The sequence below is a fragment of the Phoenix dactylifera genome, unplaced genomic scaffold (assembly GCF_009389715.1).
Source record: "Phoenix dactylifera cultivar Barhee BC4 unplaced genomic scaffold, palm_55x_up_171113_PBpolish2nd_filt_p 000621F, whole genome shotgun sequence".
In the NCBI taxonomy this organism is placed as follows: domain Eukaryota; kingdom Viridiplantae; phylum Streptophyta; class Magnoliopsida; order Arecales; family Arecaceae; genus Phoenix; species Phoenix dactylifera.
The window spans coordinates 191,943-208,588 of record NW_024068016.1 but is presented as its reverse complement, the minus strand read 5'-3'; the positions used below and the strand labels follow the sequence as shown (position 1 = coordinate 208,588).

The 16,646-nt window shown below is 42.1% G+C and overlaps 1 pseudogene; it reads right to left on the bottom strand.

The window, feature by feature from the left end:
• The window catches only part of LOC120106760, a 29,772-nt pseudogene extending 17,988 nt beyond the window's left edge, over window positions 1-11,784 (bottom strand).
• Window positions 11,785-16,646: the final 4,862 nt, after the last annotated feature.

Genomic DNA, 16,646 nt, shown 5'->3' with positions numbered 1-16,646 from the left:
GCATTATAAGATAGATTGCCCAGATTTGAAGTGGATGGCAAGAAAGTTGAAAAAGAAGAATTTCATGGCTGAATGGAGTGAAAGTGAGGAATCAAGTTCGGAGGAGGAAGATCATCAAGAGACGGCCCAAATGTGTCATATGGCCAATGACGATGAGGTAGATTCTGAACTTGACTGTGATTTTACTGTTGATGAATTACATGATGCATTCTTAGAACTCATGAAAGAACATAAGAAACTAATTAATAGAAATAAAGTTCTAAAAGAAGAAAATCAATTTCTTATTAAAGACAAGTTAAAACTGTCTCATACCTGTGAAACTTTGAGTAGGAAACTTACAAATGAAACCAAGGATCTAATTGCTGAAAATATCAAGCTAAAAGAAGATGCTGAAAAATATAAATCCTTGGTAGATAAATTTACACTTAGTTCTACCAAATTAAATATGATTCTTGATAGCCAAAAAGCTGTATATGATAAGGCTGGCTTAGGATATAGAACAAATAGGAAACAAAAATTCTTAAAGAACATTTTTGTAAAAGCTAAAAGTGAAAATATTACTTGTTATTGCTGCAATAAGTTAGGACATAGAGCATATGAATGTAACTTTAGAAAGTCCAGTCAAAACAAATCAAGTTATAATCAAAAGATTAAATTCAAGAAAGTTTGGGTTCCAAAAGGAACATGGAGTACTAACCCTAAAGGACCCAACTTAGTTTGGGTACCTAAAGTTTCTTCTTGATCTTGATTGCAGGTGTGTCTTACAGCTGATAAAGTGGAAAAACGATGGTATCTAGATAGCGGCTGTTCAAGACACATGACCGGTGACGTAGATCAATTTGTCACCTTGGAATCAAAGAAAGGTGGAGTAGTAACCTATGGAGACAATGGTAAAGGGCATATCATTGGAAAGGGTAAAATTTTTATTTGCTCCATCTATTTTTATAGAAAATGTCTTATTAGTTAAGGATTTGAAACATAACCTTCTTAGTATAAGTCAATTTTGTGATAAAGGGTTTAAAGTTACATTTGAAGCATCTGTGTGCATAATCACTAATCCTAAAGATAATAGCATTGTACTTGTAGGACAAAGGCAAAGAAATATTTACTTAGTAGATCTTCATGAGTTAGGCAAGAAAAATGGTTTATGCTTAATTACTAATGAAGAAAAGAAAAATGAAACTAGTTGGCTTTGGCATCGAAGATTAGGACATGCTAGTATGAAATTAATATCAAAACTAGTTAAGAAGGAATTAATAAAAGATGTGCCAAAATTGATCTTTGAAAAGGACAAAATATGTGGATCATGTTCATTGGAAAAACAAACTAAATCATCTTTCAAATCGAAGAATGTAGTATCAACAACTAGACCATTTGAACTCATACACATGGATTTATTTGGACCTACTAGAACTACAAGTCTAGGAGGGAAGAAATATGGACTAGTTATTGTTGATGATTTTTCAAGGTATACATGGGTTTCATTTTTGGCACATAAGAATGAAGCATTTTCAGAATTTTTGAAACTATATAATAACATCATAAATGAAAAGAAACTCACCTTAGTAGCAATTCGAAGTGATCATGGTACGGAATTTGAAAATCAACACTTTGAAGAATTTTGCACTAAAAATGGAATATCACATCAATTTTCAGCACCTAGAACACCTCAACAAAATGGGGTTGTTGAAAGGAAAAATAGGATATTGGCAGAAATGGCACGCACAATGTTGTGTGAGTCAAATCTTCCAAAGTACTTTTGGGCTGAAGCTATAAACACTGCTTGCCATATTCTAAATCGAGTTTTAATACGACCTATAACCAAGAAAACTCCTTATGAACTCTGGAAGAATAAGAAACCAACTGCTAAATATCTTAAAGTTTTTGGATGTAGATGTTTCATCTTAAACAATGGCAAGGAGGATCTAAGTAAATTTGATGCCAAGTCAGATGAAGGTATCTTCTTAGGATACTCCACATCTAGCAGGGCATACAGAGTATTCAATAAAAGAACCTTAGTAGTGGAAGAGTCAGTCAATATTATATTTGATGAGTCTGATAGTGAGTCTGCTAGGAAAGAAAATATTGTTGATGATGATACAGGAATTATCGACTTTGAAAAGTTGAATATTGATGACGTGCCAAATCAAGATAAGGGAGATGATAGCGTGCCACCACAATCCCAAAACTTGCCAAAGGAATGGAGGTATGCATATGGACATCCTAAAGACTTAATCATTGGTGATCCATCTCAAGGGGTAAGAACTCGATCATCTCTTAGGAATTTAAATGATTATCTTGCTTTCATTTCATAATTAGAACCTAAGACTTATGAAGAAGCTGAAAAAGATACTAACTGGATAAATGCCATGCAAGAAGAATTAAATCAATTCAAAAGAAGTAATGTATGGACATTAACTGAAAGACCAAAGCATAATTCAGTAATTGGAACAAAATGGATATTTAGAAATAAATTAGATGAAAATGGATTAGTTATAAGAAATAAGGCTAGACTTGTAACTAAGGGATACAATCAAGAAGAAGGAATAGATTTTGATGAGACATTTGCTCCTGTAGCTAGATTAGAGGCTATTAGATTACTTCTAGCATTTGCATGTTTCATGGATTTCAAATTATATCAAATGGATGTGAAGAGTGCATTCTTAAATGATTTTATTGAGGAGGAAGTATATGTAGAACAACCTCCAAGTTTTGAGAATCATGAATTGCCAAATCATGTCTTTAAACTACATAAAGCATTATATGGATTAAAGCAAGCACCTAGGGCTTGGTATGATCGATTAAGCAAATTTCTGCTTAATAATGACTTTAGTAGAGAAAATGTAGATAAAACTCTATTTCTCAAAAGAAAGGACAAAAATTTATTAGTGGTACAAATATATGTAGATGACATAATCTTTGGTGCCACAAATGATACTCTTTGCAAAGAATTTGCTGATTTAATGCATGGAGAATTTGAAATGAGTTTGATGGGAGAACTAAGCTTCTTTCTAGGATTACAAATCAAACAAACTAAAGAAGGCATTTTCATTCATCAAACTAAGTATACAAAGGAAATACTAAAGAAGTTTGAGAATGAAAATCATAAGGGAGTAGGCACTCCAATGAATCCTACTAGCAAGCTAGACAAGGATGAAAAAGGGAAGAGTATTGATATCAAGCTCTATAGAAGACTAATTGGATCCTTGCTCTATCTTACTGCTAGTAGACCCGACATCGTATTTAGTGTAGGAATATGTGCTAGATACCAATCGGATCCTAAGGAGTCACATTTAAGTGCTGTTAAGAGAATCCTTAGATATTTAAGAGGAACTACCAATATAGGGCTATGGTACTCAAGGGACTCCTGTCTAGATTTGCTTGCGTATTCAGATGCTGATTTTGCCGGATGCAAATTAGATAGGAAGAGCACAAGTGGCACATGTCAATTCTTAGGAAATAACTTAGTATCATGGTTTAGCAAAAAGCAGAATTCAGTGGCACTGTCCACAGCTGAAGCTGAATATATAGCTGCTGGTAGTTGTTGTGCTCAAGTATTATGGCTTAAGCAACAACTAGAGGACTATGGAGTTAAACTAGATAATATTTCTATTAAGTGTGATAATACTAGTGCCATCAATCTTACTAAAAATCCAGTTCAGCACTCTAAAGCCAAACACATAGAAATAAGGTACCATTTTATTAGGGATCATGTGCAAAATGGAAATATATGTATTGAGCATATATGCACTGAAAAACAATTAGCCGACATATTTACGAAACCATTGAGTGAAGATAGATTCTGCATGCTAAGGAGGGAATTAGGCATATGTGATCCTTTTTATTGAAGAAATATAAAAGGGAGCTAGTAGTCTCATGATACATTCTTCCAATTTCTAAAATCCCATGAAACATGAGTCAAATTTGTTATCTAGAGATTCCTTACTCATGTATCATTGTCCCATAAAGAGTTTATAAGGATTGGAAGCAAGGAAAATTCTTAGAAGCAAAAAGGAAGAGAAAAGAAAAAATTCTGCACTTGGGTCGACCCAACGTTGAGTCGACCCAAGAAAAATCTTGAGTCGACCCAACGTCGGGACCCCACTGTTAAAAGGGGACCCGAGAGCATTGTTAGGGCACTGTTTGCCCTTGTCCTCTTCTGAATACTCTAATCCCCACTCTCCAAACTCCTCCAAACTCCTCCAAACAGTAGATTACCTTGAGATCTTAGAGAAATGGGACCCAAAAGAGCCGTAGCCAAGAGATCCGGAAGAGTCACACGGATCCAACGGGAGGAAAGGCAACCTACGGAGCCATCTACCGTGTCTCCACGATGTGAGGCACGTGCGGAGGCCCCTCCTCCTCCTTCCCCCTCAGTGATACTTGCAAGATTTGCGGGGAGACCGGTTACAACGGGGAGAAGGATCCATTTCGAGTTCTTTGATCAAGAAGAGTTTCGGTTGAGGGAATGGATCCAAAGGCAAGGTTGGGAGTATCTTTGCTCCCTAGACGTGATGATCTACCCCGGATTGGTTCAGGAGTTCTATGCCTTCCTCAAAACTGGTATGGGAGGGCTTGTTTCGGAAGTTCGAGGGGTTCGAGTTCGAGTTTCCGAGGAGAGCTTGAGTGAGCTACTTCATCTACCCTACGTAGGAGCCACTCCGGAAAAGCCTGAAAACAAAATGAGAGCTCTACAGTTGATCATGGAAAATGAGAACTTCGACTTTTCCGCGAAGGTTAGCTAGTTCTCTTACTGCTGAAATGAGATTACTGCTCAGTATAATAAATAGAATCTTATTTCCAAAGACCGGGAGATTCGATCTCATCACAGAGCGAGATCTAGCAGTGATGGAGTGTATGATTCAGGGGATTCCCCTAAATCTTCCTGCCATGATACTGAGACAGATGAGGAAGGTGATGTGCAACTCCAGGGTATCACTACCTTATGGTATGATACTCACCTTGATTTTTCGACAGCACGGTTTAGCTCTCGAGGAGGAGGCATCCAAGAGTCTGCATCATACTGACACATACACTGCACGGACACTTATACGCATGGGATATGAGAAAGTGAACGGGCAGTGGATTCACACTGGAGCAGGCATTCAGGGTGAGGCACCAGAGGGAGATGCACCAGAGGATGAGGATGAGGAGCATATGGATCATCCTACTGCACCTTCAGAGGCTGGACCATCATCATCCGTTCCTCCGAGAGATACGGATGAGTTCTGGAGCAGGATGACTGAGCTCATGTCAGCTCAAGCGAGGACTATCACTGACGGGCTGACGAGCCGATTGGACGCCCGATTGGACGTCATGTCTGCTGAGATCAGTGATCTGAGGCAGCAGATAGGAGCACTCCGGAGAGAAAGAGAGACCCATGGACCATCTGTGCCACAGGCTGCTGAGTCAGAGATTTCGGCACAGAGTCATCCAGCTCGTCGTGCTCCACGCCAGACACAGTCTCACCAGGCTCGACCTCCCCTCGCCACGTACAGTAGGAGGATGAGGACCAGATCCCAGCCGTTAGAGTCTCCCTAGGCTGATCTTAGCATCTATGTTTAGAGCCTAGGCTAGATATCTAGTTCTCATATGTATTTTGCTTTTATCATGTATCTTTAAACTTTGATTCAGGAACATTGTATCTGTTTTTGTTTTTGGCATGAATGTATGAAAATGTTCCCATTTTGATCAATGAAGTTTGAAGTTTGGTATTTATTGCATCTTTCCCATGTATCTTTTTGATGATAACAAAAAGAGGGAGAAGTAAAGAAAGAGTATTTATTTTAGGAGAAGTAAAGATCTTAGGGAAGAAGTAAAGATATTGTTTAGAGTAAATAAAGTAACAAAAAGGGGAGAACTAAAGATATCTTTAGAGTAAGTAAAGAAAGAATAATAAGAGCAAAAGTAAAGAAAGTTAAAGAAAGGAGAAGTAAAGAAAAAGAAATAAGAAGTTATGTAAAGAAAGAGAAATAAGAACTTATGCAAGAAAAGAGAAATAATTGGGCAAACAAATTGAAAATCATATAAGAAAGCTTATACATCTAAGGGGGAGCAATTTGTAACAATAAAAATCATCAAATCAAAAATTTCTATCAAATTTCAGAATTTGGCACATATAATTTCAGAATTTGGCACGCACCTCTCGCACCCCGATACATAACCTGAAACTCATATTTTATCTCAAATTTTTGAAGTTTCATCGTTAATGAATTATAAATGAAAGGGGGAGCAATTCAAAAAGTCAAATTGGCAACATTTAAATGAAATAGGGGGAGATTTCACTCTTATATATGAAAAGCTGAAATTCAGCAAGTTAAGCCCTTTCAAAAACTGATCTTAAAGACAATTATCAATGGGCTCATACTCTTTATTTTGTAATCATCAAAAAGGGGGAGATTGAGGATGATAGTGTTATTTTGATGATTAACAAGCAATTATCTAGAGTATGTTATAAGTTAAATTGATACTTCATTTATAAGACTATTACTCTCAGGATATTTGTATAAATTGATATAGATACATTTCATTGTTTATTTGAATGAATCTAACCTTGAGATGCAGCAAAGTGTGGATTGAGTCGACCCAAAGGATGATTGGGTCGACCCCGGCACATCAAGAAATCATTTGGCACACTTCTGCAAAAATGGCACAGATGAACAGTGAGTTGGGTCGACCCAAGAAAAGCATGAGTCGACCCAAACATCAAGATCCTCAAAACAAGACAGAATAATGGTTCTCTGGATTCACTGAGAGGGTCGACCCAAGAAGTAGTTGAGTCGACCCAAGCTTGAGTCGACCCAAACCCTGAGAGGGTCGACCCAAAGGCAAGACAGAAAAGAAGACAGAAAATGGTTCTCTGGAATTACTGAGAGGGTCGACCCAAGAAGAAGTTGAGTCGACCCAAGTGAACTTTGAGTCGACCCAAAGAATGGTTGGGTCGACCCAAGGGAAGGAAGGCTGAATCTCAGGTTTCTGTGTTTTCTGAGAGGGTCGACCCAAGGAATGTTTGAGTCGACCCAAGTGAAAGTTGGGTCGACCCAAGGACAGGTTGAGCCGACCCAAACACGGGCTGAAACATAACAGCTAGTTCTGCAGATGTACTTTTTGTCCTTCCCAAAGTCAGTAACGGCTAGTTTTTGAATTCTAACCATTGGGGCTTGTCCAATGGATGTAGGAGACTATTTAAAGTGGCACTATTCATCAGATAGAACAACTTTTGAAAGGAATATCAAAGAGTACACAAGAAAACAAAAGTGCCCTAATCTTCTTCATCCAAGTGCTTCATTCAAGAATCAAAGAAAGGGGTTGAGCAGATTCAAAGAGTCATCAAGAGCTCCATCCTCCCTTGTAGAGTGAAGCATCCTTGACAAAGAAGAGAGAAGCCACTTCAAAGCGATAAATATTTTCTATACTCTTCTTTGTAGTTTATATTGTTTTATTTGCTCATTTAGGAGTTTAAATCTTCTTTCTTTATTTGTTAAACAACTTGTAAAGGTTGGTTGGTGAGCCCGAAAAACCAACGGAGTAGGTTGATTGGTGAACCCGGAAAACCAATTGTAAAGGTTCGTTGGTGAGCCCGTAAAACCAACAAAGGTTTTTGGTGAACTCGGAAAACAAAAGTGTAAAGGTTCGTTGGTGAGCCCGTAAAACCAACAAAGGTTTTTGGATTGTGAGCCCGGAAAACAATCCAACTGTAATCCGCGAGATTATAGTGAATTCCCAAGGGGTCGCTTGGGGAGTGGACGTAGGTGCTAAGGAGAGCACCGAACCACTATACTTTGTGTTGTTTGTGTTGTGATTTGTTTTAGCTTACTAACCATCCATTTGACTTGAGTAAGATAGTTTAAATTTAAAAGAAACCAATTCACCCCCCCCCCCCCTCTTGGCTTGTCACCTTGGGCAACACTATGTTATGCTTCTACTTTGAAAAGAAATAGGTCAAAATTTGATCCAAGGGCTAGGCAATGTATCTTCATTGGTTACCCTCATGGTATGAAGGTTTACAAACTCTATGACATTCAGCCTAAATCCACCCTCATTTCTAGGGATGTTGTCTTCTATGAACACAATTTTCCTTTTCAACACACTTCCAACAATTATTCAGTCCCGTATCATGATACGCAGCAGTTTGAATTTCAGTATCATGATACTCTTTTCCTTCCATCATCTACTACTTCACATGATGCTAGTTCCTCTCAAAACAATACTAGTTCCATTGATGCAGCTGCTGTGCCACAGAATTCTGATGTGCCACAGAATTCTGTTGATACAGCTGCTGAAGCATCTTTTCCGACTTTACCACTTAAAAGATCTTCTCGAGCTGGGCATCCTCCTACTTATCTTCAAGAGTATCATTGTAACCTAGTTTCAAGTGCTTCAAATCCTCAATCAATCATTCAACAATCAAATTTCTGTGCAAAACAAGGTAAACTCCATGATATTTCAAACTTTTTGGGTTATGCAAAGCTTTCTCCATCTCACCGAGTCTTTGCCTTATCTATCCCATCTTTCACTGAGCCAAAGACCTATGCTGAAGCATCCAAACTACCTGATTGGTGTGCTGCCATGAATGCTGAAATCAAAGCCCTTGTTGGTAATAACACATGGACCATTACCATGCTGTCGAAAGGAAAACAAGCAGTAGACTGTAAGTGGGTTTACAAGCAGAAATTTAAATCAGATGGAACTGAAGAAAGGAAGAAAGCAAGACTTGTTGCTAAGGGGTATACACAACAAGCTGGGTTAGATTATCATGATACTTTTTCCCTAGTTGCAAAATTAGTGACAATTAAGACTCTTTTGGCAGTTGCAGCCATTAACAGCTGGTTCTTATATCAACTTGATGTAAATAATGCATTTTTACATGGTGATTTACATGAGGAAGTTTATATGACACAACCACCAGGTTATGAGATACAAGGGGAGAAAAGGGAAAGGTTAGTATGCCGCTTGAATAAATCCATCTATGGTTTGAAGCAGGCTTCAAGACAATGGTTTGAAAAGTTGTCCTCTTTCATTATTTCTCATGATTTCATTCAATCTAAGGCTGATTACACTCTGTTCACAAGAAAGAATGGTTGCTCCTACACAGCTATATTAGTTTATGTTGATGACATAATCATTGCTGGTAATGATATATCTTACATCAATCAGTTCAAGAAAACTTAGATCTGCAATTTAAACTTAAGGATCTAGGGAGTCCTTAAGTATTTTCTTGGTCTTGAAGTGGCTAGAAGCTCCAAAGGAATCTCTATTTCTCAATGAAAATATGCTTTAGAGGTATTGAATGATGCAGGATATCTTGGTGCAAAAGCTGCAAAATGTCCTATGGCACAAAATTTAAAACTTAGCAAATATGAAGGGGATCCTATTCCTGATCCTTCAATCTACACAAGGCTTGTAGGGAGATTACTTTATCTTACTATAACAAGGCCTGATCTGACTTATTGTGTACAAGTCTTAAGTCAGTTTCTAGACTCTCCCAAGCAACCACATCTTGATGCAGCTTTTTATGTCTTAAGATATCTAAAGGGAACACCAGGGCAAGGCTTGTTTTTTCCTTCAAATTCTGAGCTACACTTGAAAGCATTTTGTGATGCAGATTGGGGAGCTTGTTCTGACACTCGACGATCTGTCACAGGCTTTTGCATCTTTCTTGGAAATTCACTTATATCATGGAAATCCAAGAAACAACATACTGTATCAAGGTCTTCAGCAGAAGCTGAGTATCGGTCCATGACATCCACTTGTTGTGAGCTCACTTGGCTGATTAGTCTCCTTCATGATCTCAATGTTTCACACCCAAGAGCAGCTTTGTTATTTTGTGATAATACGGCGGCCTTACATATTGCTGCTAATCTGGTGTTTCATGAAAGGACCAAGCACATCGAAATTGATTGTCACATCGTGCGAGACAAGATACAGTCCGGAGTGGTTCGAACTTTGCATGTTCCTGGTGTTATGCAACTTGCTGACTTATTGACTAAAAGCCTTGGAATTGCTAGATTCCATACTTTATTTAGCAAGATGGGTGTTCATAATTTACACACTCTATCTTGAGGGGGAGTGTTAATATTCAGACATTCAACTGTATATGGTTAATTCAGTTTCAGATGCTCAACTGTATCTAGTTAAGTCAACTCTATCTAGTTAAGTCAGTTAATCAGTTATTTAGTTAACTCTTCTATTATTCAGTTAAGCAGCTACAGTTTTATGTATAAATATGAGTTGAGTTTATCAATGGAAAGAACACAAGAGAGCTGCTTGCTCTTTCTTTCATTCATTTCATTTTCCCCTGTTCCGAATCTTTTTCTTTTCTTTTCATCGTCTGAAACTCTTCATACACCACCACAGTCAAGGCCAAGAGTACAGGCATCCCCATGCTGAAGAAGTAAAGGTTCAAGAAGTTCCACTTGTGGCCGGCCTCCCCCTGGAGTTCGACCTGGTCGGCCCCGAAGGCCACGACGCAGGGACGGATGCCGCCAGAGCCAATGGATGTGCAGAGCAGTGAGAGGTAGAGAACTGCGAGCTGCCATGACGACGCTTGCCGGAATGGTTGTTGAGGGGAACAGGGTGGTGGGCGGAGCGACGGGAGGACGGCTGATATGGTGAGGGTCATCATTCCAAGCTGATAGATGATGGAGCCTACAGTTATGGTCCAGAAGCGGCCGGCGAAGGAGTCGGCGATCAGGGCGCCGACGATAGGGGTCAGGCTTGACGTGCCACCAAAGTTGGTGAGGGTGTTTGAGGCCTAACCAGAGGCATGTGAAGCTGCTGGGTTAAGTATGTGATTTTGTTTGCACTGAATCCCGAGGTGGCAAATCTGTCGCAGATTTCATTTGCTGCATGGAAGTATAATTTGAGCAATCTTAGAAATATGAAAGGAGATTGATGTCCTTTAAGCTCCATGAAAATAGTTGAATACTACTAATCGAACGAACTATAATATAAAGTTTGTCAAAGTTTTTTCTTTTCTTGATTATGTAAAAACTTGTTAAAGTTGAGATCACTTCCCGGGGACGATGAAACCAAGTCGTAAACACCAGATATCATGACGACGCATCTGTTTCTAATTCCTTCCATTAAGAGGAACAGAGAAAACAGAGCATGACTACATAAAGTTTCCCATGAATTGAAGTTAGAAAGAAAGGAGTAAAAAATATTATTTTCGTACCATTAATCCTAAATTATACATCATGAACTTAGAGCGCAAGACAAAATCCCCAAAGCCCATAAACTTTACAGCTGAGCCCCAAATACTAATTTGAAGGAGCGAGATGTGCAATACCATAGAACTCACCCATTGTCAAGCAGAGGAGATCAATAATGAGAGAGACTAATAACGGCATTCAATCTTTAAAATAGCATGATTTATGGAACTATGATAGACAGTGATTGAGGATGATGTTAGACTCCTACTCAGTGCTCAAATCAAGTTACAATCCGATTCCTTGCAGCAAAAAAGAAACAAGAGCCCAGAAAACGGAGAGTCTAAATAAACAACACAAATTTACCAACTAGTGAAGTTTGAGAATAACTACTTGTATCATATATAGTTCACCTAGTATAAATGGCATGGTCTTGAGACCACCCTGCTTCCTCTCCTTCTCTCTTCCATCCTCAGCCATTGCTCACAGATAGAACTGTCCAACCTCCCCCAGTAGAAGAGTAACAATGCTTAAGGCCTTGGCCAATGTGTGACTCTCCTTACCTTGAGCATATGAGTGGTGGTGCCATCTATATATAGAGAGACTCCACTACTATTAAACGAAGATACCCCTCCCCTGCAAGGGTGAAGTACTAGAGACAAAGTATGTCTACGCATGTCCTACGACACCATGAACTCTTGTCCAACATCACTATTATGGTCCAGCCTGGTACGCGTATTTTGGGCCCATGGAGCCATGGACAAAGGAACGAGATGAACGGTCACGGTCTTTAGCGATTCATGGCCCTTTAATTAATTTATTTCGGCAGTAGGTACGTGTTCTGGAAAAGCTAAAGCACTTAGCTTTTGTTTGGCAGCAATTGTACTGCAGAGCCATGGATACCCCACGCTGTGGTGTGAGTTTGGCTCAGACACTGGATTGGCATGTTAAAGTGGGCGCTTTTCTATTGTTAGAATGCCAAAATACATCATTTTCTTGCGCTAGACTGGATCTTCATAGTGTCATTAGGTCCATCATGGTTCAAATAATTCGTCTCCTTGGCAGATCAAAGTAGGTTTGCTTCATTTGTCAGCATGCCAAAGTGTATCATTTCTTATACTAGACTGGAACTTCAAAGTGTCACTCGGTCCATAATGCTCCAAATAATTGGTTTCAACTTGGCAGATCAAAGTTGGTCTGCTTCTTCTGGTAGCAAGCCAAAAGGTATCCATTCTTATACTGGACTGGGAACTCCAGCGTCACTGGGTCCATAATGCTCTAAGTCCGCTTGTTTCAGCTCGGCAAATCGAAGTGTGCATGTATGTGTGTTTCTTTTACTAGCATGCCGAATTTGATCCATTCTTATACTAGACTGGAACTCCATGGTATCTTTAGGTCCATAGTGCTCCAAATAATTCGTTCCCACATCTCACACTGCGCCATCAACGTACAACTCACTCCTTTGGAATCCATTGTATGTGAATTCATCATATTTGGTTGCTGTGATTCCTGTAAGCAGACATATGACCGAAAGTAGGGATGGTTTTTGTCGCGGGGTTTCACCCCGGCAGCAGCCCACACACCAGCCGAGCAGGAAAAGCATCTGCGTCCCTCCCGAGGTATTGTCCGCTCTGGGATTGCCGCTTCGGATCTCCGGGAGGTCGCCCAGGGTCTTTGCCCAATGACAGTCCCGAGCCCTAACGGCGCGGGGGTCCGCGGAGGTACTACCCCTACCCTCACGGTTTTGTCCTACAAAAGGGCCCTCGGTAAGGAGAGGTTATTGAGCCCCCCCATTTAAGGCATAGACCTTTCCGCTGATTAGCCGATGTGGGACTAAACTGGGAACCCCATCCCACAACACAGCCCCCCCAGCGGGAAGGTCTGTGCGTGGCCGGGGCCCTTCCTCTAGCGCCAACTGTTGCGGGGTTTCACCCCGGCAGCAGCCCACACACCAGCCGAGCAGGGAAAGCATCTGCGCCCCTCCCGAGGTATTGTCCGCTCTGGGATTGCCGCTTCGGGTCTCCGGGAGGTCGCCCAGGGTCTTTGCCCAATGACAGTCCCGAGCCCTAACGGCGCGGGGGTCCGCGGAGGTACTACCCCTACCCTCACAGTTTTGTCCTACAAAAGGGCCCTCGGTAAGGAGAGGTTATTGAGCCCCCCATTTAAGGCACAGACCTTTCCGCTGATTAGCCGATGTGGGACTAAACTGGGAACCCCATCCCACAACACAGCCCCCCAGCGGGAAGGTCTGTGCGTGGCCGGGGCCCTTCCTTTAGCGCCAACTGTTGCGGGGTTTCACCCCGGCAGCAGCCCACACACCAGCCAAGCAGGGAAAGCATCTGCGTCCCTCCCGAGGTATTGTCCGCTCTGGGATTGCCGCTTCGGGTCTCCGGGAGGTCGCCCAGGGTCTTTGCCCAATGACAGTCCCGAGCCCTAACGGCGCGGGGGTCCGCGGAGGTACTACCCCTACCCTCACGGTTTTGTCCTACAAAAGGGCCCTCGGTAAGGAGAGGTTATTGAGCCCCCCATTTAAGGCATAGACCTTTCCGCTGATTAGCCGATGTGGGACTAAACTGGGAACCCCATCCCACAACACAGCCCCCCCAGCGGGAAGGTCTGTGCGTTAAATGGGGGGCTCAATAACCTCTCCTTACCGAGGGCCCTTTTGTAGGACAAAACCGTGAGGGTAGGGGTAGTACCTCCGCGGACCCCCGCGCCGTTAGGGCTCGGGACTGTCATTGGGCAAAGACCCTGGGCGACCTCCCGGAGACCCGAAGCGGCAATCCCAGAGCGGACAATACCTCGGGAGGGACGCAGATGCTTTCCCTGCTCGGCTGGTGTGTGGGCTGCTGCCGGGGTGAAACCCCGCAACAGTTGGCGCTAAAGAAAGGGCCCCGGCCACGCACAGACCTTCCCGCTGGGGGGGCTGTATTGTGGGATGGGGTTCCCAGTTTAGTCCCACATCGGCTAATCAGCGGAAAGGTCTGTGCCTTAAATGGGGGGCTCAATAACCTCTCCTTACCGAGGGCCCTTTTGTAGGACAAAACCGTGAGGGTAGGGGTAGTACCTCCGCGGACCCCCGCGCCGTTAGGGCTCGGGACTGTCATTGGGCAAAGACCCTGGGCGACCTCCCGGAGACCCAAAGCGGCAATTCCAGAGCGGACAATACCTCGGGAGGGACGCAGATGCTTTCCCTGCTCGGCTGGTGTGTGGGCTGCTGCCGGTGTGAAACCCCGCAACAGTTGGCGCTAAAGGAAGGGTCCCGGCCACGCACAGACCTTCCCGCTGATTAGCCGATGTGGGACTAAACTGGGAACCCCATCCCACAACACAGCCCCCCCAGCGGGAAGGTCTGTGCGTGGCCGAGACCCTTCCTTTAGCGCCAACTGTTGCGGGGTTTCACCCCGGCAGCAGCCCACACACCAGCCGAGCAGGGAAAGCATCTGCGTCCCTCCTGAGGTATTGTCCGCTCTGGGATTGCCTTTTCGGGTCTCCGGGAGGTCGCCCAGGGTCTTTGCCCAATGACAGTCCCGAGCCCTAACGGCGCGGGGGTCCGCGGAGGTACTACCCCTACCATCACGGTTTTGTCCTACAAAAGGGCCCTCGGTAAGGAGAGGTTATTGAGCCCCCCATTTAAGGCACAGACCTTTCCGCTGATTAGCCGATGTGGGACTAAACTGGGTACCCCATCCCACAACAGTTTTCGCTCCATTTGGAGAAGAATGGGGATTTTCTTTTTGAGCAATTCAGTGGTTATTTGCCACAAATTATGATGTGTAGCTATTGACCTACATGTCATTGAAGTGTAGAAGCCCTTGTGTAGTTCATCCACGCACATCCAATTCAACGTTGAGAGATAGTCCAGATTGCTGCATCAGTCGACAAGACTTGCTTGCTCATGGGCTACACGAGTCCTTGTGGATGAAAATGCTACAACTATTCATTCAATTCAATGTTGAGAGATAGTCCATATTGCTGCATCAGTGGACAAGACTTGCTTGCTCATGGACTACACAAATCCTTGTGGATGAAAATGGTAGAACTATTCATCTAATTCAACGTTGAGAGATAGTCTAGATTGCTGCATCGGTGGACAAGACTTGCTTGCTCATGGGCTACACAAGTCCTTGTGGATGAAAATGATAGAACTATTCATCCAATTCAATGTTGAGAGATAGTCCAGATTGCTGCATCAGTGGACAAGACTTGCTTGCTCATGGGCTACGCAAGTTCTTGTGGATGAAAATGCTAGAACTATTCATCCAATTCAACGTTGAGAGATAGTCCAGATTGATCCAGATTGCTGCATCAATAGACAAGACTTGCTTGCCCATGGGCTACGCAAGTCCTTGTGAATGAAAATGCTAGAACTATTTCAGAGCCTTCCGATGTTGTTGCTTATGAGAGCTAGGACGCCTTCAAGTAGAGGGTCCTGGTTAGCCAATAATTTAAAAGTTAAGAAATGTAAGAGAAGATACTAAAATTAAAAGCATGACATGATATTCATTTTCCTCGAAGAAAGGCCTTTTTTTTTGTGGAAAAGTTAGGCTCAAGGAGTCTCAAAAGAAAAGGAAAAAAAAATCATATAAACTTAGGTTGAGAAAATTTTGTAAGAGCACGCCCAACAGACATGCTTTGTGAGAACATACTCTCCATCAATGGTGTCTCCGATGGTAAAGAACTTTCTTCACTCTAGAAGCCTTCCAAACCATCCACTGGATTTTATTGTTCGTAAGGGAGGAATATTTTTGCGTTGTATATAAAAAAAGGACTTTCGATTTAGCGTTGTAATTTTGACTAAGTTTTAGATATTCCCTTTTTCAGTGTGATTACTTTCCTAGTGACTGAATCACTTGAATCAGTTGAGGGAGACGAGGCTTTTGGCCCAGCCTGAGGGCGGGTCCCACTGGAGGGGGAGTTTTTACTACGGGAGAGGCAGGTCCGGGTTTCTGCAATGGGGAGCAGAGCAGGTAGGTCTTCGGAACGCCACACTTTCTGAGCTTTCCTGCTCGCTTTCTGACACTATCTTTTACCTGAGCACTGTCTAGCAGTTGGTCAATTACAGGGTTTCAGCTAGTGTTTACGAAGTAGTATATCTAGGACCTATGAGAACTGACAACAACTAGGCAACCACAGGAATTCTCGTAGTTAATTGAGTTAAGGGAGGACCATTCGTGGGGGGTCGTGGAAGAATTGGGTTCGATTCCCATTATACGCGATGTGGCAAAAAAGACTGATTCAACGAGATATGCCATGCCTGCATTAAGATTTAAAATATGTCGTCTACTTCTAGGAAATGTTCGGAATAGAGAACTTTCTCTAATACAACACCGCATTCTCCGAAGATTGAGGAACAAGAGGAGATCTATTAAAAAAAATGTTTTTTTTTTCTCTAAGAGAAAATCTAAACAGTAACATCAAATCACAAACTACACAAAAGTTGCCCCTTTATTATTGGGATTTACCCATAAGGGAGATGCACAGAGGAAGAGAACG